General features: G+C 48.6%; 1 protein-coding gene across 1 annotated transcript in view; it reads left to right on the top strand.

The window, feature by feature from the left end:
* Positions 1-349: 349 nt before the first annotated feature.
* Positions 350-27,696, top strand: part of PPARA (peroxisome proliferator activated receptor alpha) — a 70,121-nt gene continuing 42,774 nt past the window's right edge. The window contains exons 1-2 of the mRNA XM_030320930.1: positions 350-412; positions 1,414-1,563. The gene's annotated coding sequence lies outside the window, so the exon portion shown is untranslated. The remainder of the gene's footprint in view (positions 413-1,413; positions 1,564-27,696) is intronic.

Below are 27,696 nucleotides of genomic sequence, written 5' to 3' on the forward strand. Positions count from 1 at the left end.
GCCTCAGTTTCCCCACCCGGGCGGCCGCCGCCGGGCACGAGGTGGGAGTCTCCGGGGCCGCGGCCCCGCCTCCGACCCGGCGGGCAGCCAATCGGGCGCCGCCGCCAGGGGGGTGTGTCCCGCCCGGGGCAAGGCCGGGGGCCCGGGGCGGGGCGGGGCTTCCGGGGGCCACCCGCGCGAGCCGCCCGCGCAGCCGGGCCGGGGCGGGGGGCCGGGGGGCGGCGCGTGCCGCGGGGGGCGCGGCTGGCACGGGCCCGGGGAGGCGGCGCCGGGCATGGGCAGGGGACGCGGCGGCCCCACGGCGGGGGCAGCGGGCGGCGGGGGCGGAGGCGGCGGCAGCTAGCGCCCTGCCCGGCGCCGCCTCCGTCGCGCCTCGCCCGGCGGACCCGCAGGCGGCGGGACCGGGCACCAGGTGCTCGGGGGGGGCGGGCCCGCTGCGCGCGCGCGCGGGGGGTCCGCGGACCGGGCCTCCCCTTCTCGGGACCCGGAGCGGCGGCGGCCAGGGGAGGGGCCGGGCCGGGCGGCGCATGCGCGGGACCCGGGGGCGCGGGCCGAGCGCGCTGGGTCCGCCGCTGGGGATCCCCGGGGCCCGGGGGGGGGGGGGGGGGCCGCCCCCTGCCCGGCCTCGCTCCGAGCGCCCGGGGCCCCGGAGACGCCGTGTCCACAGGTCGTCCCGCGGGAGGGAAGGCCCCCCGGGCGGGGGCCGCGGGCGCGCCCTTCCCTCGGCGCTGTCGAGTTGGGGCGTCACCGACTGGGGGCGTCACCCGAGGCCCCCGGGGTCCCCGGGGCTGGGTAGCCGCAGGCCGGGACACCGGGACCCCCGAGGCGGCGCGCCCGGCGGCTGCGGGCGGACGGGAGAAACTCGCCCGCGGAGCGGCTTGGAGTCGCTGCCGCACTTTGCGCCCCGGCGCAGGCGGCGCCCCGGCCGGTCGGGACGAGCCCAGGGCAGCGGCGCCGCGCCACGTTTCTCCCGAGCCCGGCCCTGCGGGGCCGGCGCGCCGCTTCCGCGCCCGGGTCTCCCCGCGTCCCGGCCGCGCGGCCCCGGGGGGAGGGGGTGCGGGGGGTGCGGGCCGGAAGCCGGGCTCTGTCCCCACGCCGACCCGGGACGGCCGACTGCGTGCCCGTGCTTTCCTCGCCTTCTTAAGTTGAAAGGAGGCACGGCGTGCCCCAATGTCAGTGTCAAACGTCTGTCTGAGAAAAGTCCACGGTGGTGTAACGTCTCGGATTTGGCGGGGCGCCCCGGGCCCTTCGGGGCTGCACGCCCACCCCAGCCCCGGCTCCCCCCGCTCCCCTCCCCAAACCGGGGAGCCCCCCTCCTCTCCCGGGGCCGCCTGGGAAAGGGCGCGCGGGGCGGGGGGCACAGGGTTTTCCACTGCTGCCCGAGTGGGGTCACGGTGACTTTCCTCTTCCAAGGTGGTGGAGAGTTGGGGAGAATCCAGGGGACACATCGTCATCATTTCCTCCTTTACCTTCTTACTGCCGAGGCTGCCTTGAAAGGCTCTGCCTCCCTGAAGGAACCGCTCCCGGTGACCCAGGCTCGGCACCAAGACGCTGTCATCACAGGTAAGTAGAAGGTTTGATTGGCTCGTGTTTCCAGACGACACGTTTAAGTGTTTACTTCTGGTTGCCCTACACGCTGGCCATCCGGGGGTTAATTATTACTCAGTGGTGCAAAGTTGGGGGTATGGTTTCCGCGCTTTGAAAGTAAGATAAATGTGGGCCGTGCTCAGTTGCCGGTTCTTGGGTTTGTTTCACTGGGAGTTTCATTCCTTTATAGCAGCTCGGTTCCATGTGATACGAAACCGGACGGTGGAACTGTTAAGAAATGTTATTCCTTGACAGACTGTGCGGTGACAGGTGCTGACGAGTACTGAACCCCAAACGTGCTGGCTCCTTGCCGTGTTCAGGCTGCTTTGAATATCAGGCAGGTAGCTTGCTCCGGCCTGGAACCGTCATCACGCAGGACAGGCACAGCCGGGAGCAGACACGATTCTTCCTGTGCAACTCTGAAGCAAAAGCAGGTTCACCCACAGTTGAGAAAATGTCTTTCTCTTTTCTCAGATCTTAGACATATACTGAGAGACGTCCCATAATCGTGAAATAGTTTCTACCGGCTCATGTCTGTCAGGCTCGTAAGCAGATTTTTAAACGTTGTGTGTGAGCGAGAGAGACTGAGAGGAGAGGAAAGGTGTGTTTCTTCGATAGAAACCGTTTTGTCACCGGCTTCCATTTCATTGACTATTGGGCGAGGAGAGATCTTGCCGTGTGAAATAAATGTTTCTGCTTCATCATTTTGAATGTCCGTATACTATTCCATTGTGCTTAGGTACAGCCACTGTTTAGCCAGGCCCTTAATGTGTGTGTGTCTATATATTACGGTGTGTAATATGTATATATTATTCATTCCACAGATATTTACTGAGTAGCTGCTATGGGCTAATGAGCGTTCAGTATTGAGCAGAACAACCATAGATCTGCTCGTGAAGCTGATTTTTATGCCAAAATACAAAAAAGAAAGTTGGAGATTGTCCTCCTCATCCTAAAAGGTGATTCTGGGGAGTCTGGAGAGAGAAACCATTTTTGCCAAAACATCTTACTGTTTGGTTGCTGGTCAGCCGGTGATCTCTTTCCTGCATGCAATGAGCAAATGTGTACCTATGACAAATATTCTTTCAGTAGTCCTTAAAAATAAAAAAAAAAATGTTGGGGTGCCTGTGTGGCTCTGTCGGCTAAAGGTCTGACTCCTGATTTCGGCTCAGGTCATGATCTCACGGTTCATGGGATCAAGCCCCCCATGGGGCTCTGTGCTGACAGCACAAAGCCTGCTTGGAATTCTCTCCTCTTGTCCCCTGTTCATGCACACGCTCTCTCTCTCTCAAAATAAATAAATAAATAAGCATTGTAAAAAATTAATTAACTAAATGGTTCTTTGCTTAGTGCAAACACATAAACACACCAAATCCTCTTTTCTCTTTTTCCTCTCCCACAGTCTCTGCGCCTGAATATTCTTAAAGGTGCCTCACCTTCCAAGTGCCTGGTGATTTTGTTGAACATTTCAACTAATTTTGCTGCAGTGCAGGGAGAGGGTGTGGCCTGTGTAGTTTCTGCCTTTTCTTTTTTCTAATTTTTTTTTTTAAATTTTAAATGAAAGCAATGTTTTTTCAATTTGAGGACCTCTCAGTTTTATTTCTGTTTTTGGTGGCTTGATACCGCATCCCTCTTTCGAGTGTCCCACAAACATTTCAAAGAAAGGCATAGTTTCTGTGTGTGGCGTGGACATTTGCTGCGTCTGTTACTTAAACCTGGTCATTGACATGGAGCAGGTCGGTTCGCCTCCAAGGCCATGTCACGTGGCTAGGGAAACCCAGGCGATGAACTTTAATTTCCAACTTGGTATTGACATAGTTTTAAGGTAAGAAACCAAAAAGGATGTCCCAGTGGACCGTGTTTGAAAGAACCTGTTTCTTTTCCCAAGGATTTCTTTTTTATATTATTTATTTATTTATTGGGGGGGGTGGAGAGGGGCAGAGGGAGGGGGAGAGAGAGAGAGAGAGAGAGAGAGAGAGAGAGAGAGAGAATCTGAAGCAGGCTCCACGCACAGTGTGGAGCCCCATGCGGGGCTCGATCTCATAACCGTGAGATCGTGACCTGAGCCGAAATCAAGAGTTGTACGCTCAACCAGGCGCCCCTTCCATGCATTTCTAATGCTGACATGCCGTGACCTTCTGGAAAAGAGCACGGGCGTGCGAGTTTTCCAGCTGGTCCTACGGATAATCAGACATGACGTGGTCTGATTGTTGTTGTTACGGGGAGGTGTGTTTGTTCTTTGCCTCTGGAGTATTTACTTATGTAACATCTTGTAGGGGTGATGTTGAGACGTCTGGAAGAGCGTATACACTCCGAAAAGTGAAGAATTTACTCCCTACTAGGTCAGCCCCGTTACAATTATTTTTGTGGTGGAGCGGCGTTTGTTCTGAGCTTGTCGTGTAGTTTCCGAAAAAGTCTTTGAGCATTTTGGTTGGCATCAGGTTGCTGCTGGGCACGGTGGAAATGCCTTAGCTCATTAATCACGTTAGGTCATCAATTTGGATTCTCGCTCCTCGGCTGCTGCCTGCCAGGCCCGGGGTCTTCGTCCACCTGTCTGGACGGTTCTTGCCACATCAGAAAATGGAATTCTTTCCCGCTCCACCTGTCGGAAGGGTTGGGACGCTCACAGGTGGTGGCTTACGTGAAGATTCTTTGTGAAGTATCGACAAGTGTGCAGAGCCCCAGAGGGGTCTTAGGAGGAATTTCTCAGTAGGTAAACGAGTCCCACATCAGTGAGAACAACTGTCACAAGCAGTTTTGTGCTTTCTCCGAATGTGGCCGCGCCCTCACGTTTTCGGTGCTGATGCGTTTTGCATTGGCCCTTACTCCACTGTACGTGGGACGTGCAAAGGTCTGTTCCTCATCCTAGGAGGGTGAAATCCTCCCGGACGTGGGCACGACTTCGTTGGGCACCCCCCTCGGTGCTGCAGACAGCAGGCCTGCCTCCCGCCCCCCCTTGGCGTTTTGCAGCTTTCCCCCCGCCCCCCAAACTGGGATGGCCGGACCACCCTCTCTCTCCCGACGAGACGGGTGTCGCCGCACCCGTGCTGGACCGCCACGTGCCGTGTCCTCTGCATCCCTATTATGAAGTGGTAGTTCCGGTTGAAATGATTCTGCCCGCGCTCATCGCTAGGTCTGGGGTATGTTAGGCATTTGATAGACCTTTCATGAGATGGCCCGAGAGTCTAATTAAATAGAATGCGATTTCTTTCTGCAAGGTCATGGATTCAGATGCCAAACAACTGACTTATTAGGCAAGGGGTATGTTTACACCCGTGTGGGGTGGGGAGTGCTCATCTCTAAGAGGGCAGGAGTCCCTGCGGGGGGAAGAAAGGCACAGGAGGAATTGGAGAAAACCCTGGCTACATGCCCGTGTGTTCCGGGACGCTGTGCTCACCTGCCTGCTTCTAGTTTGCTCTGTTTTCAGGGATTCGTAAGTAAAGAGGAGGGACAGTTTCGCATCTGATCTGCATGCCTCACGCCTTTCGCTTAGAGACCACAAGTCAACCTTTAGGAAAGAATCACTTTGAATCGTCCAAGTTAGGAAAGCAAATGCGGGATGACTCATTGCCTCAAAGACGACGAAGCCTCATGTGAACGATTTGAAACTATAATACACTTAAGTGAATGGGACACCGTAGTTCCCTTTTTTTTGTTGTTTGTTTTTCATTTTTACGTGTGGGGGAGGCCCCGCGTTTTCTTGCAGCCACTTGTAACTGAATAAGCCTGTGGTGATGTGATAACCACACTGAGGTGACAAATTGCCAAGCTCCAGTAAAACGGACCCAGTCACTTAGAAGTTGACCCGTGGATACGTCCCTGTCTGAAATATTCTAAGCCGTCAGTTGTCGGCCATAACTGACTACTTAAACACATGCTCAACAATTAAGCGACGCGGCTCGTAAGACACAGGATTGAAGAATCCACATGCCACCAAATCTTGATGATCTGAGAGCAAGTTTTCTTCTATTACCTGTATGTTAAATGGGGTATTCTTTGCCAGGAGAATTTTTAGGAGCATCTCAGGCAGCTTTCATCATCGGACAAGTTGACATCCGTTAGGATACCTCCACGAGGAGCACACTCCCCCTGTCTTGGAGGGTGAGGAAATTTGATAAATTCGACGGTCTCCTTTGGCTCATTTTTCAGGACAGCTTGGCACCTGGGTCAGAGTCCTATTCACTCACTGTCCACTTACTTTCCATTTTAAGTTTATTTATTTATTTGAGAGAGAGAGAGAGACAGAGAGAGAGAGAGAATCTCAAGCAGGCTCCACGCTCAGCACCAAGCCTGACGTGGGGTTCGATCCCACGACCCTGGGATCGTGATCTGAGCCGAAATCAAGAAGAGTCAGGCACTCGACCGACTGAGCCATCCAGGCGCCCCGGGAAGACATTCCATCTTGTGGTACTTCTGAGACCAGGAAAGTAAACCTAATCCGTTCTCCTCAGGGAGGAGTCCTGGGAGGGACCGGACGAGTAGCTGAGAAACAGGTTCGGCCGTGGGAGGATGCTGACCGCACGCGCCTCGTGGGGAGCCGTGCCCTGGGAAGACGGCTTTGGAAAATAAGAGGTGTGAGGAGAAAGGCATTGAGTGTGTAGCAGCATCTGAAGGTAGCGTTCCTTGGGCGAAAAGACCAGTGTAAACAGGGTTAAGAGAACTCGCGTGCCAGGCCACGAGAAAAGGACACGGGCGCAGACGTTGGAGCGCTGCTCCAGCGCCGAGAAAGAAGGTTCTAGATGCGGGAGGAGGGTCAAGTGAAGGGATAGGGGTCCCGGGAGAGCCGGGAAGCTCACACAGCTGGAGCCGCCGGTAGAAACCACCCCAAAGAGGAAGATCCAACGCTGGCAAGGTCCCCGCCTCGGTGTGTGCGTCCAGGGGGGAGAGGGCGTTCAGCAGGATGTCCATACGAGCAGAGGGGAAAAGGTGGTCCTTTGTTTTCACCCCAGAGCCCCAAAATGATGGGCCTTCTTCTGCTCCGTTCTCTAGCTTAGACGAATCCAGCCAAGTCAGCTTTTCACATCTGGGTCAGAAATCTACATGAAGGTGAATTTTTTTTCAATTTTTTTTTGAAAAAATTAAATTAAAAAAAATTTTTTAATTTTTTAATGTTTATTTTTGACAGAGAGAGAGAGAGAGAGAGAGAGAGACAGACAGAACATGAGCGGGGGAGGGGCAGAGAGAGAGGGAGACCTAGAATCCGAAGCAGGCTCCAGGATCCGAGCTGTCAGCACAAAGCCCGACACGGGGCTCGAACTCACAACCATGAGATCATGACCTGAGCCGAAGTCAGACGCTCAACGACCGAGCCACCCAGGCGCCCCAACACGAAGGTGAATTTTTAACCACATTCAAGGACACATTCAAGGACAGCTGGTAGTCTTTCGTTCTCACAGGGGCACAGGACAGTAAAGGCACAAGAATCTAGAAGGAAGAAGCTAGCCAGGAAAGCAGACACATCCGTGGCCGATTCGCACACTGAGACAGCAAAGGCAGGGGAAGCGCTCAGCCACAGTGCATTCAGAGGTGGGCTTTCCAGGTTTGCGGAAGGCATGCTCTAGAAAGTATTCCGGAAAGATCCGTGGCCAGATACGGTATCAGAACGGGCACCGTCTCTGAGAACAAAGTCTCAGAGGGACAAGAGCAGGAACCAAAACTTAGAACTCAGTAAAGGAGTTGCTTTTAAGGGATGAGAAGTGAAATTCCGGCCGAGGTGTCGGCACATCATCCGCCTGTTGTTCCAAGACAGCTTCCGTCATCACGTTTGCTCCCACGGAGCTGCGTGGCCCAGGGACCCGGGAAGCAGACGCTTGCTTTCTGGTCCTGGGCTCGTGCCCTCCGCAGAGCCCCCGGCGCCCCTCTCCGGGCTCCAGCAGTCAGTCTCCGCCGTTGCCTGGGGCGCCCGGCCTCGCCTCCTCCCTGGAGGCCCGTGCACTTGACCTCAGGTCCGACGTCCACCGGCCTCCCGACGGCCGTCACCCTGACCCTCCCGGGACCTCCCACCCAGACTGTCCAGCCCTTGCTCCTGGGCCAGCACACGGCCTCCCGGTGGGCCAGTGGAGACGGGACGAGGGCAGGGTCCTGCCCTGTGGCTGTCTGCCTCGCACGGGCCCATCTGGCCTGCCCCTCGGTTTCCCCAGTGACAAATGGGGTGACTCCCAGTGCTTTCCATGGGTGCTTGCGGCTGGCACATAGTAAGACGTCCGTAGGCGTTTCTTTGCTTATGTTGACTGTCAGCCTTCACGGTGACTCACCCAGCCCTACTCGCCTGCTCCCGTGGTGCACGGGAAGGCCCGGGCCTCACTCGCAGGGGCCGACATTGCTCCCGTACCCCCAGACCCTCTCACGCACCGAGGTTCCTCCTGTTGCCTGGGCTGCTCCGTTACCCCGGACCCTCACCATCCCCCCTCGCCCCCGTGACCGCTGCCTGGAGATCCGAGCCTGAAGTTGCTTCCTCAGGGAAGCCTCTCTGAATTGCCTGCCCGGCTGGTATCCCTCTGATGTGAGCCCTTCCGACGCCCGGTGCTTTTCCTCCAGAGCACGCACGCGTTACGGGTTCGCCGTCGTGGCGGCCTGATGACCGCTGCTGTCCCCGCCAGACGCGGACCCCAAAGCCCGGAGCCGTAGCTGCCTCGCTCTCCGTCAGCCCGGCATCGCCCAGGACTGTGCTGCCGGCTCGGGCGGTGCCCCCCGAGTGAGCTGCGAGCCCCCGTGGGGCCGCCCTCCCGCTGAGATTCGCCCATGGCCCAAGCAGGTACCACCACCTTCAGGAAGCCTTCCGAGATCTTCCCCCAGACCAGATACGAGAATTTTGTCCCTCGGGTGTTCAGACCCTACGGCACTGGGAACCTCTCTGGTCTGATTCCGCCTTCACCACAGCAGCTGTTCACTGAGTACTTCAGTCATTTATTTCTAAGCCTGAGCATTTATTCAGCAAATATTTACTGAGTGCCCACCTTGTGCCAGGCCGTGTTCTAGGCGCTGAGGAAGCAGTCGAAAGACAACACGCACAGTCACCCTTAGAAAGCACTGCATTTCTGGACGAGTGGGGCTCCCAGGCTAAGAGGGGAGGCAGGGCCCAAAGCAGATAATGCCAGAGTTTTAACAGTGGTCTGGATGGACGACTCGATAAATATTTGTCTTTAAAGTTCAGAATTCCCGGGGCACCTGGGTGGCTTAGTCAGTTCAATGTCAGACTTGATTTTGGCTCAGGTCATGATCTCCTGGTTCATGAGTTTGAGACCCATATGGGGCTCTATGCTGATAGCTCGGAGCCTGCTTGGGATTCTCTCTCTCTCTCTCTCTCTCTCTCTCCCTCTCTCTCTCTCCCTCTCCCTCTCTCTCCCTCTCTCTCTCTCTCTCTCCCTCTCTCTCTCCCTCTCCCTCTCCCTCTCCCTCTCCCTCTCTCCCCCTCCCTTGCTTGCTCGCTGTCTCAAAATAAATAAATAAACATTAAAACAAACATTTTTTTAATTCGGAACGTCCTTTCATTAAAGGAAGCAAGTCGAGAAAGCGGCGATTAATCGTGAACAACAATGATCCAAGAGATTTCAGAACCCATTTTCGTTCTGGTTATTATCTTAAAGGCATTAAGTGCTCAAGTGAGATCCTTTTGACCCGCTTCGTTCTGCAGAATTTAGATCTGAGGTGAATATTAACTCTAATCGTGCATCTAATGACCTATATGCAGGAAACACTGTATGTTCAGGTGCAGGGTCTGCCTTCTGTTTGCCGCCGAACTTCCAGCAGTAAAAGCAGATAAGCCCTCTGTGCAGTGAGTCTATCTTAATCCTGTGAGCATGGTAATTGCCTCCTGAAAGGCCACCTTGACAGGACAGGAGCTGGATTGTGTGCTGTTTGCTTGACACCGTTGGGTCTGATAGCAGTGAACCAACCGGGCAAATTATTCCCTGGACGAGTACAAGCCCCTTTCCCAGGATAACATACGATGAGTGATGTCAAGGCCTCCGAGGGCAGGCAGGCGTCTTGCTTCGTGGCTGCGGTGGTGGGGAGGGAGGTGGTGGTGTCCCGCCGGGGGCTGTCATGAGCCCTGTCACGTCAGGTGGGAGCAGACTGACTCCCCGAGGTGCCTGGGAGATCATCCCGGCCGCCTTCCTCCATGGGTGTGATGATGTGTTGGGCTGGCTTCCAATACCAGACTGCCCTCTTTCTGTTAGGCTCCCCCCAGATCAGACAACCGAGATGCGTTTGAAGTCAGGTGGTTTTTTTTTTAATTGTTTTTTATATTTATTTTTTGAGAGAGAGACAGAGAGCAAGCTGGAGAGGGGCAGAGAGAGACAGGGTGGGGGAGACACAGAATCTGAAGCAGGCTCCAGGCTCCCAGCTGTTGGCACAGAGCCCGATGCGGGGCTCGAACTCACCAACTGCGAGATCATGACCTGAGCCGAAGTCGGACGCTTAACTGACTGAGCCACCCAGGCGCCCCTATGATTGTGTGAGTTTTGAATGTCATCTGTGGTCCCTGTTTCCTTGCTGGTCACCAGCCAGAGGTGGTTCTCGGCCTCTAGAGGCTTCACACATCCCTTCTCTCGTGGCCCCTTTACCGTCAAAATCGGCAACATGGGTTGAGTTGTCCTCACATCCGGAATCTCTCCGGCGTCCCTTTCTGCCTCATCGCAGCCAGAGAGAGTTCTCTGCTTGTAAGGGCTCAGGAGACTCGAGTGGTCCTCCCCGAATGATCCGGGCCCGTCTCCCCAGCCAGGGGTCTGTGCCTGTCTGCGTCCGTCTCCTCGAGCAGCTGTAACAAAGCACCACAGTCTGGGTGGCTTGAAACGACAGTTTATTCTCTGCAGTTCTGGGGGCAGGACGTCGGCCGTCCAGATGCCAGCGGGGCTGCTCCCCCCATGAGGCTCGGGGCAGAACTTTCCTCCCCTTCTCCCCTGGTGATGGCGTCAGGCTTGGTGTGGTTTGGCTTGTAGACCCATCCCTCCAGTCTCTGCCTCTGTCACCACACGGTGGTCTCAGTGTGTGTGTGTGTGTGTGTGTGTGTGTGTGTGTGTGTGTGTCCAAATTCCCCCGTGACACCAGTCCTATTGATTAAGGGCCCACCCCACTGCAGTGTGACCTCATCGTAACTACATCTGCAAAGACCTTGTTTCCGATAAGGTCACATTCTGAAGTCCCGGAGGTGAGGTGGGGCGTGGGTCTGTCTTTTGGAGGGTGGCGGGCGGGACACACATCACCCCCTGCAGAACCCTCGGTCACACCTGCAGAGCCCCCTTCTCCACGCAAGGCCACATCTCCATGGGCTCCGAGACTGGGGATCCGCGTATCCATGGACCTCTTTGGGGGCCATTATTTGGCCCCACGTCATAATCCTGCCTTCGTGGAATTCACGGCGTCTCCTGTTCATACTCGAATACGAGTGAGCTCTTTAGCGTCCAGCCCTGTCCACTAAAGACGTCTCTGGAACAGCAGAGAGGAAAAGCCGGGACCGGGGTTGTCGGTGCGTTAGGCACTTGGGGTAGGGCAGGTCACACAGACACAAGCGGGGAGAGTTTTAGGGGGACGTGTGTAACAGCGTGGTGAGTGGCCGGGCACGGTGGTTTCCTTCCTTCCCTCCACCTGGCTGATGCCCGGGAGAACCTCGTGCTGCCCTGCGGAGGGCGTGAGCAATGGACGCCTCTAGAGTATTGGGAGGTCGCGGCCGCGTGGGACTCTCCCAGCCCTGTGTCCCTGTTTACAGCAAGGGAGGACACCCGAGTTGTGCTCATTCCCCACGTGGGAGGTCTTCTCTGACCCCGTATTTGTAACTGCGGCCCCTCCCTCCTGTCTTGTCTCCATCCAACATAGGACACAGGACATCCATCCCTGTTTGTTGGTTTCTCCACCCCCCCCCCCCCGCCCCAAGAACGGCAACTGGGCAGGGATATCTTGTCTGTGTTCTGTGCTCCTGTACCCTCAGTGCCTAGAACATGACCGAGCACAGAAGGCAGCTAAAAACGTTGAACGGACACAGCCTCCCTCTCTACTTAATGCTCGTTGAAAAGATGACCGTTTTTCTGTTCTAAAATTTTGCTGGCATTTTACTAGAAAGGTGTGATTTCAGTAACGCTGCCTGAACGAATGTGAGGGAAACTTGAAGGAAGTGTAGTTGTTTCCCCATATACCAGGCTATGGAGTTTATTTTAGGGCACAGAAGTACTTTGGAGCTCCAGAAGCAAAAACGAAAGGGAAAAACGCCCATTTAAAACTCTGGAGCGAGAGTCACAACTATTAAGTGGTTTAAAAATGTTAAGATAGGGGCTCCAGTCTTGATAATGGCGTAGGAGTTTGGAAGCCAACCGGAAAAGGTGGACGAAATCTTTAAACATGTGCCAAGGCGTTGGAGAGCTCACCAGGTAGTGAACAGTTGCCAGGCTGAGGTCTGGAGAAGTTGGACGCTTGACATTTGGGGTCGTTTTGTCCCCAGTTTATGGATGACTAATTAAGAGGCTAAAGAGCATGGCTAAGAGTAAAAATTGGGGGTATAAAACCTACGAGAAGGGGAGACCCTGGGAAACATCCCAAACTTTGGGTCGGGACCCAAAAAGCTGTCCTCTAGGAATACAGCGACCTGGAGATCAATCAGCTTGCTTACGAACTGAGCCCGGTTGTAACTAATCGCATTCCTTGAGGGGGATGAAGGTGGTCCCAGATTGCCAGGACCCTGGCAGACACTTGCAGGAAGAAAGCATCACCCTGGGCCTCTATTTCCAGGAATAAATTCTCAAGCATAGGTAGTCCTCGCTCGTCAGTTCCATTATGCACAAATTCCAATGACCAGTTAAATACCACCAGGCTCCCTAAAACACAGTTCAGGTTTCCATGACCCGGTACCTGAATTAAGCAGCTGCGGGAAGCCCACGGCCCCCTTGCCAGTCTTCCAATCACTACACAGATAACAGATCTGTGACCAATCCCCGCTCTCCTTTCAAAGTCGGTCTGTGATTGGCCCTGTGTGTCTATCATTCAGTACCTGCCATAGACCACCTCCTCCTCTCCCAGCGACAAACCCACCTGACCTTTTCTAGCACCAGATAAGCCTGTAAGAGGAACGAAGCAACAAAGAAAAAGGTGCAGCAAGTAAATGAAAGGTGATAACACGGGGAATAAAATCTGAGTCGGACCTAAACGGAGTTACCGAAAAACAGCTGGCGGTGGGGATGCTGCCATTTAGAGACGCTAGATGGAAATCCAGAGGCACCTGGTACAAGGGACCTGTCTGCATAAACGAGGAACGTGATTGGGACAGAAAGAGGGAGATGTCCCAGAAGAGGTGATCGTAGCAAACTTTATCTTAGAGGATGTGTCCCAGATATTTCAGGATATTGAACGTGCAAAGCATAAGTAAGTGATGGAAGCCAGTCCAAACTTAGGAGTTTGACAATTTACGAAAGAAAGCACAGAAAAGATGCTCACTCCAAGTCGTGACTTATACGAGAGGAAGCCAAGCATGGCTCACATACTTGCAAAGCTTTTTTACAAGGAAATAAAACACTTGAATTTCAGTGTTTCTAATGTTTTAGATTACAGTGTACTAAATCCATATTAGTGTTACTATATTTTTTGTTCCCTGGTTCATTTACAACTGATAATAAGGGAATTTTTAATGTTTTGCCAAAACCTTTTGAAGGTCATGGTAATTTTCACCACTGATTAGTAAAATCATTTTGCCCAGTTTCTGCCTGCATGATCCTTTTCATGGTCAGGCAGGACCATACAAATCGAGACTGTTTGTAGAGAATGACACACAACAAAACTGACCAAGCATACGTGGAGAGAAGACTCATGAAACGCAGAAATGAGAGATGATGGAAACAGACCCACAAGACTCTAAATATTAGGCTTATAAGATATAAACTTTAAAAGCACCTGCTTACTCTATTCAAGAAGATAAACGACAAGGTTGGGAGTTTTGGTAGAGCACTAGACATTATATATTCAGAAAGGACATTGGAAAAATACCCAGGTAGAAATTACAAAAGGAAAAAATGCAAAAACTTAAATGGTGTACTCCCAGCAGAGTAGACACAACTGCTGGGAGAATTGTTGAATTAACACTAGGTCAGAAAATAATATCTAAAATGAAGCACAAAGAGACAAAAGGACAGAATATAAGTATGGAGAATTACATTATACGTATAATTGGAATCCTAGGAGGACAAGAAAGGGAGAATGGAACAGAAGCAATGTTTACGGATATAGTGGCTGAAGTTTCTCTAACGCCGATGAAAGACATCAAGTCACAAATTCAAGAATCCTATGGAACTACAGCCAGAATTAAAAAAGAAAAATCTGGGGGCGCCTGGGTGGCGCAGTCGGTTAAGCGTCCGACTTCAGCCAGGTCACGATCTCACGGTCTGTGAGTTCGAGCCCCGCGTCAGGCTCTGGGCTGATGGCTCGGAGCCTGGAGCCTGTTTCCGATTCTGTGTCTCCCTCTCTCTCTGCCCCTCCCCCATTCACGCTCTGTCTCTGTCTGTCCCAAAAAATAAATAAAAACGTTGAAAAAAAAATTTAAAAAAAAAAAAAAAAGAAAAATCTGTATCTAGACACACTATGGTAAGACGGCTGAGAAATAAAGACAAAGAGATCATCTTAAAAGAAGCTAGAGGTTAAAACAGTTTGAAAAGACATCACTTTCAGAGGAGCAACAAGTCAGAGATAATTTCTCAACCACATTTTCAGACTTCTCAACCCAAAACAGATAATTTTCTCAGCCAGAAGACAATGAAAAGACACCTTCAGTGTACTGAAAGTTGTTTTTCTCCTCCCAGGAATGAAAGGTTAGTTTAACATTTAAAAAGTCAGGGCACCTGGATGGCTCAGTCGGTTGAGCATCCAACTTTTGGTTTCAGCTCAGGTCATGATCTCACAGTTTGTGGGTTCGAGACCCAAATGAGGCTCTGCGCTGACAGCATGGAGCCTGCTTGGGACTCTCTCCATCTCTCTCTGCCCCTCCCCACATGATTTCTCTCTCTCTCAAAATAAATAAATAAACGTTAAAAAAAAAACATTTAAACAGCAATCAACTATCAAAAAATTATGAACTGCGTAGGGATAAAATGCATGAGATGTGCTCAGTGAAATCTACACAGCACTGCTGAGAGAAATATTAAAATAAATGGCAAGTTATCCCATGCTCTTGAATCAGAAGACTCAGTATTGTTTAGATGGCAGTGCTTCTTAAAATGATCTATAGATTCGGGGCGCCTGGGTGGCGCAGTCGGTTAAGCGTCCGACTTTAGCCAGGTCACGATCTCGCGGTCCGTGAGTTCGAACCCCGCGTCAGGCTCTGGGCTGATGGCTCAGAGCCTGGAGCCTGCTTCCGATTCTGTGTCTCCCTCTCTCTCTGCCCCTCCCCCGTTCATGCTCTGTCTCTCTCTGTCCCAAAAATAAATAAACGTTGAAAAAAAAATTTAAAAATGATCTATAGATTCAAAGCGATCAGAATTGAATCTTAGCATGCCCTTTTGTAGAATTGGACAAGTTGATTCTAAAATTATGTGGAAAGGTACAGGAGTGAGAGCAGCTAAAACAACACTGAGAAAGATCACAGTTGGAAGACTCAGACTACCTGAGTCCAAGAATTGTTCTAGAGCTACAGTAGTCAAGACAGTGTGGTGTTGATATGAAAGCAGACAGACGAATGGAACAGAACAGCAAGTCCAGAAATAGATCCTCACATGTATGGTCAATAGACTTTCAACAAAGTGCCAAGTCATTCCGATGGGGAAAAAAAAAATCATCTTTTCAACAAAGAGTCCTGGGATAACTGGATAGCAGTATGCAAAAGAACAAATCTTGAATCTCATCAAAAACCATATTAAAGAAAGGGAGGAGTAGGGGCACCTAGACGGCTCACTTGGTTATGCGTCTGACTCTTGATTTCAGCTCAGGTCATGATCTCACGGCTCGTGATTCTGATCTCACAGCTCGTGTTTCTGAGCCCCGTGTTGGGCTCTGTGCTGACAGCCCAGAACTTGCTTGGGATTCTCTCTCTCCCTCTCTCTCTGCACCTCCCCCAGTGGTGTGAGCTCGCTCTCTCTCTCTCTCTCTCTCTTGCAAAATAAATAAAACATTTAAGAAAATAAAGAGGAGGAGGAGGAGGAACTTGAAATGGGTCACAGACCCAATGGTAAGGATGAAAACCACAACTTCAAGAAGAAAATATTGAAGCAGTCTTAGTGATTTGGGGTTTAGCAAAGATTTCTTATATATGATTCTAAAAGCATGAACTATGAAAAAAGTAAGAAATTGTGTTTCATCAAAATTACAAAGTTTTGCTCACTAAAAGACACAAGAAAACGAAAAGTTAAGCCACAGGGTTGGAGAAAATATTTGCAAAATGTACATCTGACAAAGGACTTACAGCTGGAATATATAAAGAACTCTTACAATTCAATAAGAAGACAAAGAACCCAATTAAGAATTAGAGCAAAAATGGGCAAACCACTTGAACAGGCTCTTCAACAAAGGGCAGTGGATGGCAGGTAGGCACATGAAAAGAGGTTCAGCATCATTATCATTAGGAAAATGGGGATTGACAGCAGTAGATATCACTGTCAGTAGTAGAGAAACATCACTACACACCAACTAGAATAACCGAATTTAAAATTAAAAAACCTGACCAAGTATGGCGGAAGGTACGGAACAGCAGGGACTCTGATACGTTGATGGCAGGAATGTAAAATGGTGCAGCCACGTTGGAAAACATTTTGGCAAATGGTATCACTGACATTATTATCAGAAATATCATACACCTGAGAGAAGCCAAATCAAAAGGCTACACACTGTATGATTCCAACCATATGACATTCTGAAGAAAGCGGAACCGTAGAGATGGTCAAAGGATCGGTGGTCGTGGGAGGCTGGGGGAGGGAGGGATGAATAGGCAAAGTATAGAGGATTTTTAGGCAGTGAGACTCGTCTGTCTGAGACAGCCATTTGTCCAAACCCACAGAATGTACAACAAAAGTGAACCCTAAGTTAAACCATGGACTTCAGTTAATAATAATATATTGATATTGGCTCATCAATGGTAACAAAAGTACCAGGATGCTACTAATGGGAAAACTGTCGAGAGTGTGTGTGTGTGTGTTGGGGGGTATTATGGAAACTCTTGTACTTTCCACTCAGTTTTTCTGTAAACCTAAATCTACTCTAAATAATAAAATCTATTAATTGAAAGTGAAATTAAAAATGACATCCAGCTCAGGGCACCTGGGTGGCTCAGTCGGTGAAATGTCCAACTCTTGGTTTCGGCTCAGGCCATGATCTCATGGCTCGTGGGTTCAAGCCCCGCATCGGGCTCCACGCTGGCAGTTTGGAGCCTGCTTGGGATTCTCTCTCCTTCTCTCTCTGCCACTTCCCTGCTCGCTCACTCACTCACTCTCTCTAAAAATAAATAAATAAACTTAGAAACAATTTTTTTAAATGACATCCAGCTTAAAAAGGAAAAAGTGGGGTGGGGGGGCGCCTGGGTAGCTCAGTCACTTCAACATCCGACTTCAGCCCAGGTCATGATCCCGTGCTTCGTGGGTTCGAGCCTCACTTCGGGCTCTGTGCTGACAGCACAGGGCCCGCTTCAGATCCTCTGTCCCCCTCTCTTTGCCCCTCCCCCAGTTGCACTCTCTCATAGGCTTGTTAGTTAAAATGATTTCAGGGGTTTTTTTTGTAAGAAAGGGAGCGACGTTTGCAATTTAGTGCCAATGTTAGATTCATTCAGCCAATATTTATAGAACACTTGCCTGGAATAGCAGAGGACGGTGGCAGATGTGAACTCTGCTTTAAGAAGTTACGGGTCGTTTGGGCAGGAAAGGCGCTGGTCAATACCTTGGGTGTGAGCTGCGTGGACGCAGAGGACAGACAGGCGGGTCTGGGAAGGCTTTGGGGAAGAACTGATGTTTGAGCTTCCCCTAAAATGTGTGCGAATGGGAAGCATCCCAGCCAACGAAATAGGATAAAGTATAAAAGCTGGAAAACACGAGTTGAGTCTGGCAAATGATGAGTAGATTGTTTTGGCCAGAGTACAGGGTTTGCAAAGGGAAACGAAGACAAGATCGATTCCTTCAGGATCAAGTATTTACTGAGCTCCTTCATGTCAGGCATGGGTCTGAGCACTGGGGAGACGTGAGGTGAGCAAAAATCTACAGAGTCCCCTTCCTCCTGGAGCTGGTGCTCCGGCAGGGACAGACAGGTGATGAGCATGGGGGGGGGGGTGCTCCGTGAGCAGGAGGTGGTACGATCAGGGCTGCACTTGAGGATGAACCTGGCAGCAAGACCCCACGAGGGGGAGGCAGGCGGCGAGGGAGGCCATTGGAAGGCTGTCGCAGGAGTCCAGGCGGAGGGTGTGATGCCCCGCGCTGGGCTGCAGGTGGGATGGATGCAGGTGACTTCAGAAGAAAACGGTCCTTCAAAACAAACCACAAACAAAGCAGAGCGTCCCGAGGACCCCAAGCTGTAACTTCGTGCAGACGTAAAAGACCGAGGTTGTATCAGGCGTGCTGGGTACAAGGCATGGTGACAGCTGTCCCTGGCCTCAGATGTGCCCTCTTGCTGGCACGGTGGCTGGAGGAGCCTCCTGCACGTAAGGCATCCTTGCTCTGACAGGTTCCTCCGCCCTGCAGAAGTGCATAGTCAGTTACCGCAGAAACAGGACGGTCCCCTGCTTCAAATCCCCGGCACTCGCTCTTATGAATAAACCCTTAGTAGTCTCCTGTTTCTCTCTCTTATTTTTATGCAGAGCGTTCTAGCAGAAAAGTCCGTGTTTCCCCCCTGAAACAGGTTGCCCCTGTTCCCTTCGCGCTCTTGTCTCTGTAAATTGCATTCTCCAAGTTTCTTTAGGGAAGCATTTGCTCTGCACCGACGCGGGCCCTCGGTTGGCTGTTACGAGGGTGAGCCAGACGTTTGAATTGCGTCCAGCTGCTTCCCATCTGCGTTAGGTGGATTTCGGCGGGGTTCTCTGCACCCTCTTCTTAGTTGGGAATAGACAGAATAATTCTGTGTTCCGCCTTCTGTGTTATGGTGAATGGGACTTGAAGCTATGTCGTTCTGAGAACCTCTAGTTCCAAGCAAGAAAGCCTCGCAAGGTCTTCCAGCTGGCACGTTGACCAAACCCAAGGCGTGGAAGTTGCCAGAGAGGCTCGGAGCCTGTGGGAGTTCCCAGCGTCGGGAGGGGGCCTCGGGTACCTCAGTTAGGGGGTCTGACCGAATGCTGCTTCTCCACAGAGACCTCCTGAGAGTAGGTTATTCAGGGCAAGTAGGTGTTCACTCCGTTTCCACTCCTGTTGGAAAACAGGAAGAGAGAGGGATGTGTGATGTCACTAAGGACAAAAGAGAACCGTGGAAGGGCTTCGGATTGAGAAGTCGTGATGGCAACGTTCAACACCTGACCCCGGACTGGATCCCCTACGGGGGTGGGGGGGGTGAGGGGGGGGGAGAATGCTTTCCGGTGCGTTCTCAGATCAGCTGGCGAAACTTGACCACGAATCGTAGACTAAAGTACTGTATCTCTGTCAATTTAGTGACGTTGATAAGTGCACGGCGGTGCAAGAGAATATCCTTATTCTTTGCAAGCACAGACTTCGTTCAGTGTGGAGGGGGAGGGGCTGTGCGTCAGACACGTGCACACGCACTTGCACACGCGCGTGCACACACACGTTCTGTGGCTCCCTGCCTATAAAGACAAAGCAAAGGAGAGAGACGATGGGCAGAACGGTAATTATAAGGGGATGCCGGTAAAGGGAGTGCGGTGTTCTTTGTGCTGTTTTTTTGCGTAGGTGCATCTTCCCTGCAAGTGAAATTGCTTCCAAATAACAAGTTAAAGAGCGAAGGGATCAAGACAAAAGATGGCAGCTACATTAGGTATCCCGGCTACATGCACTGCCCCGTTTGGGTTGTGAAAGCCACAGATGGGAACACATGAACACAAGGTCTTAAAATAATCACTCCTAATTAAAGTTTAAAAAAAAAAAAGTGTTTTTTTTTTTTTTTTTTTTTTTTTTGAGATGATGAGAGATCCACGTATAGTTGTAAGAGATAACACAGAGAGATCCCCAGGACTCTTGACCCGGTTTCCTCTTGCAAAACAATAGCGCGCCATCACAATCAGGTTATCAGTCGGGGCATCGGCACTGATGTCGACAAGACCCAGAACGTTTTTCGTCACCCCGTGATCCCTCACACGGATACGGCCACACTGATCCCTCCTGCCCACCTCTTCCTTGTCTCTGGCAACCCGCTCCCCATTTGTATTACTCCGTCGTTTCAAGAGCGTTATACCATGAATCCTGTAGTACGTAACCTTTTGGGATTGGCTTTTTTTTTTTCACTCGGCACGATTCTCGTGAGATTCATCCACGTCGTTGGGTGCCCGCCCTCTTTATTGCTCTGGAGCGTTCCACGGCACAGGTGGGCCACGGCTTGTGGGACCATTCGCCCGCGGAAGGACATCTGGGTAGTTCGCAGTTACGAGTTATTATGCGTTATGCGTAAAGCTGCTGTGGACGTTGGTGTCCAGGTCTTCTGGTTTTGTTTGGGATCGCTCTGTTGAGAGGCAGTTTGCATACCAGACAGCATATGGGTTTAAGTGCACAAAAAACTCCATGTTTTCTTTATTATTATTATAGTGACAGGGTTGTACAGCCGTCACCACAATCTAATTTTAGAACATTTTCATCACCCGTGAGAGACACCACATCCCCATTCGCTGTTTCCTCCGCCCACGCCCCGTCCAGCCCTGGGCAACTCATCGGATCCACGTTCTGTCTCTGTACTGCGTATACTGGAATGGCATCCTCCACGCGGTCCTTCGCGACTGGCTTTTTTCAGGTAGCGTCATGCTTCCGGGGGCCATTCGTGCAATAGCATGCATCAGCCTTCATTTCTTTTTATTTGCCAGAAAATATTGTGTAGATACAGCCTACACTGTGCTCAGTACGTTTTATTGGTCCAGCACTCAGTGGGTAGACGTGCGGACAGCCTTCGCTTTTGGGCTCTGACGGATGATGCTGTTATGAACATTCGTGTACAAGTTTTTGTGAAGATGTTTTCACTTCCCTGGAGGTAGAATTGCCGTGTCACGTGGTAGCCCTCCGTTTAACTTTCTCGAGGAACTGCCTGCCGGACCGTTTGCCACACGGCTACGTCATTTTACAGTCTCACTGGCAATGTGTGAGAGTTCAAGTTTCTCTGTACCTTCACCAAGGCTTGTTGTCGTGCGTCTTGTTGACCAAAGCCATCCTAGCAGGTGTGGACAGCTCTCCGACCGTCATCTCGATTTGCGTTTCCCTACTGACTAATGACATCGGGCATCTTTTCGTGGGCCTACTGGCCATTTGTACATCTCCTTTGGAGAAATGTCTATTTAAATCCCTTGCCCATCTTTAAGTGGGGATATTTGTCTTTTTATTGAGTCGTAAGAGTTCTTTTTTTGCTCGGGATACAAGTGTCGTACCAGATGCATGATTTACAAATATTTTCTCCCATTTGGTGAGCTGCCTTCACGCTCCTGATGGTGTGTTGATAGCACAAAAATGTCTAGTTTTGATATCAAACTCATTTGTTTTTCCTCGTCACTTGTACCTTTGGTGTGTGTGTAAGTTCTTCGGTGAACGTAAATTTTCATTTCACTGGGATAAGTGCCCAGGAGGGCAATTCCTGGGTCATATGGTAGTTGTGCGTTTGGTTTTATAAGACATTGGCCAACTCTTTTCCAAAGTGGCTCTACTGCTACACGTTCCCACCAGCAACGTCTGAGTGACCCTGTTTGTCTGCATCTTTACCAGCATTTGGTGTGGGTGCTATTTTTTATTGTAGCCATTCTGATGGGTGTTCGGTGATATCTCACTGTGGTTTTCGGCAAATCCCTAGTGGCTAATGATGTGAAGCATCTTTTCACGTGCATGGTTCGTCATCTGTATATCCTCTCTGGTAGAATGTCTCTTGCTGTCTTTACCCGTGTCCTAATTGGATTTTTGGTTTTTTATTGTTCAGTTTTGAAATTTCTTTATGTATTCAAGATACTTGTCCTTCGTCAGTTACGTGATTTGCAGATGTTTCCACCTAGAATGTACTTGTCTTCTAGTCTCTTCGTAGAGGCTTTTACAGACCAAACATTTTCCATTTTGATGAGGACCATTTTGTCAGTTTCTCTATTTGGTGATGCTTCCGGTATCCAGGCTAAGAACTTTTTAGTTAGCTGTAGATCCTGAAAATTTTTCTGCTATGTTTTTTCTAAAAGTTTTATGATTTTATATGCTACATTTATGTCCATGTACCACTTCGAGTTAATTCTTGTACAAGATGTGAGAGTTAGATTGAGGTTCTTTTTTTTTTTTTTAATGGACGTCCATTTGCTCCAGCACGTTTGCTGAAAGACTGTCATTCCTCTACTGAATTGCTTTTCTTTTTTTGTCAAAAATCAATTGGGTGTATTTGTGTGGGTCTATTTCGGGGTCTTCTAATCTGTTCCTTTGGTCTGTGTGTCTATCCCCTCGCCAATAACACGCTGTCTTGATTACTGACTAGGTCTTAATATTAACTAGAGATCTTCCTTATACCTTATACTTCTTTTTCATAATTATCTTAGCCCTCCTAGGGCATATGCTTTTCCATATGAATTTAAGAGTAAACTCGTCTATGCCTACAAAATATCTTGCTGGGACTTTAATAGAATTTTACTAAACTCATATTTGGGGAGAATTAACATCTTTATTGTGTTGAGTCTCCCATCCCATGAATATGGTGTGTTTCTTCTTTACTTAGGTCTCCTTGATGTTTTTCAGCAGCACCTTGTAATATTCAGTATACACATCCTGTATATGTTTTGCTAAGCTTATCCCTAAGTGTTTTATTTTCTTTGGAGTGGCATTGTTTTTAATTTTCCTTTCTGCATATTTATTGTTACTAGATAGAAATATAGTTTATCTTTATGTGTTGATCTTATAACCTTGAAGCACTCACTTTATAGTTCTAAGAGGTCTTTTGTAGATTCCTGGGGGATTTTCTACCTAGACAATTGTGTCATCAGCAGATAAGAACTGTTTTATTTCTTCCTTTTATTCCACATGCCTTTTATTTCCTTTTCTTGCCTTATTACACTGGCTAGGACCTCCAGCGCTATGTTGACCAAGTGTAGTAGGAGTGGACATCCTTGCCTTGTTCCTGGTCTTAGAGGAAAAGCATTCAGCTTCCATCATTAAGTAAGATATTAGTTTTTTGTAGATATTCTTTATCATATTGAAATAGGTCTTCTCTATTACGAACTTGCTAAGAATTTTTTTATGAATGGGTGTTAGACTTCATAAAATATGTTTTCTGTGTTAGTTAACATGATCATATGATTTTTCTTCTTTCGTCTGTTGGTATGGTGGATTACAGTGATTGGTTTTCAAATGTTAAACCAGCCTTGAATACCTGGAATAAATCTCACTTGGTCATTGCGTATAATTCTTTTTATGGATTTTTGGATTTGATTTACTGACATTTGTTGAATATTTTTGAAGTGTATTTATTTATTTTGAGAGAAAGAGAGCGAGAGCATGTGGGAGGGGCAGAAAGAGAGAGGGAGAGAGAATCCCAAGCAGGCTCCCTGCTGATAGTTCGAAGCAGGGCTCAAACTCACGAACCGTGAGATCCTGATCTGAGCCAAAATCAGGAGCCAGCCGCTTAACCGACTGAGCCACCCAGGCACCCCTGATTTGCTAATACTGTATTTTATTGAGAATTTTTATGTCTACGATCACAATATTGGTCTGTGGTTTTTTTGTCTGTTGCTGTTGTTGTATTGGCTTTGCTGGTTGTGGTATCAGAGCAATACTAGCTTCATGAAAATGAATTTTTCTCCTCTTTTTTTTTTTTGGAAGAGATTATAGGAAAGTGGTATTGTGTTAATTCTTCTTTAAATGTTTGACAGAATTTTCTACTAAAACCAGCTGGGTCTGGAAATTTCTTTTTCAGGAGGTTTTTTTTTTTTTTATCACAAATTCAATTTTTAAAAAAAGTTTATTTACTTAGAGAATGAGCTGGGGAGGGGCAGAGAGGGAGAGGGAGAGAGAGAATCTCAAGCAGGCTTCACGCTCCGCGCTGAACCTGACGTGGGGCTCGATTTCACAACCGTGAGACTGTCACCTGAGCCGAAATCACAATGCTTAACCCACCGAGCCACTCCGGTATGCCAGAATTTTTAAATGGTTAGACAGCTATTGAGATTTTCCATTTCATTTTAGTTAAGTTTTGGTAGATTGTGGTTTGCAAGGAATTGATCCATTTCTTCCAAGTTGTCGATTTTATGAGCCTAAAATTATTTGTAGTAGTTTCTTTTAAACCTTTTACTAGTTGTGATCTGTAATGATATCCTGTTCCATTTCTGATATCAGTGATTTATACCTTGTCTTGTGATTTTTGTCAGTATTTCCAGGGGTTTATTAATTTTATTGACTTTTTCCCCCCAAAGAACCAGCCTTTTGTTTCACTGATTTTCTCTGTGGTTTCCCTGATTTCAGTCTCATTGATTGCTACGCTTACTTTTATTATTTTCTTCCTTCTGCTTCCTCTGTGTTTATTTTGCTATTATTTTCCTCGTTTCCTGAGGTAGGGATTTAGATTATTGATTTTAGGCCTTTCATCTTCTCCATTGTAAGCACTTCATGCTATTTTATTAATGCTATTTTTTAATGTTTTATTTTATTTCTGAGAGAGTGGGAGAGAGAGAGCGTATGCAAGCAGGGGAGGGGCAGAGAGAGAGGGGGACAGAGGATCCGAAGCAGGCTCTGCGCGGACAGCAGGGCTCGAACCCACGAACCGTGAAATCATGACCTGAGCTGAAGTCGGACACTTAGTCGACTGAGCCACCCAGGTGCCCCAGTGACTTCATGCTATTTAAGCATTTAACGCCCTTTCAGCACCACTTTTACTTTATCTTACGTACTTCTACATTTTCCTTTTTCATTCATTTTTTGGTATTTTTAAATTTCCTTTGTGACCTCCTCCTGATCTACGGGTTATTTAGAAGCGTATTAATTAATTTTCAAATATTTAGGGGTTTTCCTATTGTCTTTGTTACCAATTTCTGCTTTGATTCCATTGTGATTATATGCTAATTGTTATGTCTTCCTAGTAGATGAATCCTTTTGTCGTTTTTTTGATGGCCTTAGTACATTTTATTTTTTTATGTTACTTTATTTTTGAGAGAGAGCGACAGAGCACGAGCAGGGGAGGGGCAGAGAGAGAGGGAGACACAGAATCCGAAGCAGGCTCCAGGCTCCGAGCTGTCAGCACAGACCCTGATGCAGGGCTTGAACCCACAAACCATGAGATCATCACCTGAGCTGAAGTCGGACACTTAATGTCCTGAGCCACCCAGGCACCCCAACCTTAGTACATTTTAAAATAATCTGCTCAATAGTCTGTTAGTGTTCTGCCTTTCCTATTTATTTGACATTTGTTAATCTTAACGTTATGTCAGAAGTGACAATGTTGTATGTGAAAACTTGATAGTATTATGCTCTGTAAGATTCAAAGTGAATTTGGAACCATCTTAAGTATTCTTGATAAATATGGATTTTTTAGATAGATCTCAGTGTTGAGCCCAAGCAGGAATTTGAGTCTATGTGAGGAGAAGATGTTCTGGAATCTTGGGAATATACACAGGAGCTCTATCAGGATCTCCGGTTTATCCAGGAGATGTGTCAGAATCACAGGTACTTCCCCAAGACAGAGTCTCAGCTATAGACCCAAGGAGGTAATCGGAGTTCTGGGAATATAGTCAGGATTTTGTATCGGGATCTCAGGTTTATGATCAAGATATATCAGAATCTCAGGTATATACCCAAGGAGGCTTAGCAGGATTCTGAGGAGGGGGTGGATTTTGAAAGTATAGTCTAATCATTAATTTACTTAAAAAGTTAAAGCAAGGTGAAAGGAGCATGTGAGCTATTTCTGTTTATCAGAAGGGGACGTGAATTTTAAAAAATGGAGACACACTGGCTGTGGCCTCGTAACTCACTTACTCTACGTGTGTCAAAAGGATTGGCTCTGCTGTCCAAGGTGGAACAGCAGGGACTGATCTACCCTCCTGCCTGAGGCAGCCAAAAATCCAGACAGATCATATGAAGCGAGTTTTTCAAGACATTGGAATCAGGCCCTGAATGGCACTGATGTTGTAAGACGCAAACAGCCAAGGTGAGGGGTGTGACTTGAGAGCTGACAGGCTATGATGGGGGAGGAGGAGTACTCCCTTAGTTGAGAAGGTGGAGCTGAGGGTCCAGAGAGACCGAGATGTCTAGAGTCCCCAGGGCAAAGTGCCAGAGGAGAAGGCCGCACAGAAAGAGATCTCTATAGATGTGCTGAGGTGCCGATTGGTGTGTGCAGGGAACAGAAGTACTGGAGGCCAGGGAAGGAGCCATCCGAGAGGATGGGAGGGAACAGCTGGGGCCAGGAATAGTGCCTGATGCTCACATGGGGCCGGGAACAGGCCCGTTTCACCTGCCAGTCTGGAAAACCTCATACTTTGAACAGAATTGGATAGGGTACTCAGAAGGATCTCGCCTCAGTAGTGGGGAAAGGTTATACTAGAATGCATACTGCTGTGGTCCTGCCCAACAAACTTCACAAATAAGATACGAAAGAATCGGGCTTTTTCCAAGTAGCGTGACTGCATCTTAGAATGTAGCTCAAGAATATTTACAGGAATACGAAACTACCCAGCACTGAACAAAGTAAAGTCAAAATACCTGACATCTAATCAAAGATTACTAGACATGCAAAGTAGCAGGAAGGGAGGACCCATAATGAGGGGAAAAAGATCAACAATTTGAAACCTACCCAGAACTGACATAGGTATTAGATTTACCAGACAAGCACATTAAAGTAGTTTTTATGACCGTATTTTAGGCATTCAAAAAGTTAAGTAGATACAACACAAGATATAAATTGAACTTCTACACTGAAAACTACAGTATGTGAGATTAAAAATACACCAGGTAGAGGAACCTTGGTGGCTCCATCCGTTAAGCATCCAAGTCTTAGTTTTGGCCCAGGCCATGGTCTCACGGTTCATGACTTCGAGCCCCACGTTGGGCTCTGTGCTGGCAGTGTGGAGCCTGCTTGGGATTCTCTGTCTCCCTCTCTCTCTCTGCCCCTCCCTTGCTCACTCTGTTTCTCTCAAAATAAATCAATAAATTTTTAAAAATACACCAGGTAGATTTAATAGCAGAATCGATATTGCAAAAGAAAAGATTCATGAACTTAAAGGCATAGCAATGAAAAATAAAATGACACACATAGAGGACAAAAAGAGTTTTAAAAGATGAAAACCGCATCAGTAACAGTGGAACAACAACAATGGCGAAACAGCTTACAATATGTATAACTGGGAAGGCGTGGGGAACAGGAAAAAATATTTTAAAAAACAATGGGGTCAATTCATTGGAATGATTTAACAATCCTAAAAGTTTATGCACCTAATCGCAGAGCTTTAAAATACATGAAGCAAAAACTGACAGAGCTGGAAGGAGAAATAGACAAGTGTGCAGTTTCAGTGCAGTTTTAGTCAGAGGCCCCTCGTAGAACAAATACAGAGAATATCAGCAAAGATACAGAATATTTGAACAACACCAACTTGACCTAATTGACCCTTATGTATAGAACATTCCACCCGACAACAGCAGAACAGACGCTGTTTTCAAATGCACGTAGAAGGTTTACCAAGATACGTCATACTCTGGGTCATAAAACAAGTTTCAATAAATTTAAGTCATTCACGGTAGACTCTCTGACTGTAGTGGAATTAAGTTAGAAATCAATAACATGAACATGACTGAAAAGCCAACAAATACTTGGAAACTAAATGGCACACTTCCCAATAATCCATGGGTTGATAAAGGAACTTTAAAAAGACATTAGAAAGTACTTTGGACTGAATGAAAATAAAAGCAACCTATGGGAATTTGTGGGATACTGCTGTGCACTGAAGTGGAAATTTATGGCAGCTAAACACCCATGTTAGAAAAGAAGAAAGGGCTCGAACAATGACTTTAAGAACCTGGACAAAGAAAAGCAAATTAAATCCAATGTGAGCAGGAATAAGGAAACAATAAAGATCAGAGT

The sequence above is a fragment of the Lynx canadensis genome, chromosome B4, assembly GCF_007474595.2.
Source record: "Lynx canadensis isolate LIC74 chromosome B4, mLynCan4.pri.v2, whole genome shotgun sequence".
Taxonomy (NCBI): domain Eukaryota; kingdom Metazoa; phylum Chordata; class Mammalia; order Carnivora; family Felidae; genus Lynx; species Lynx canadensis.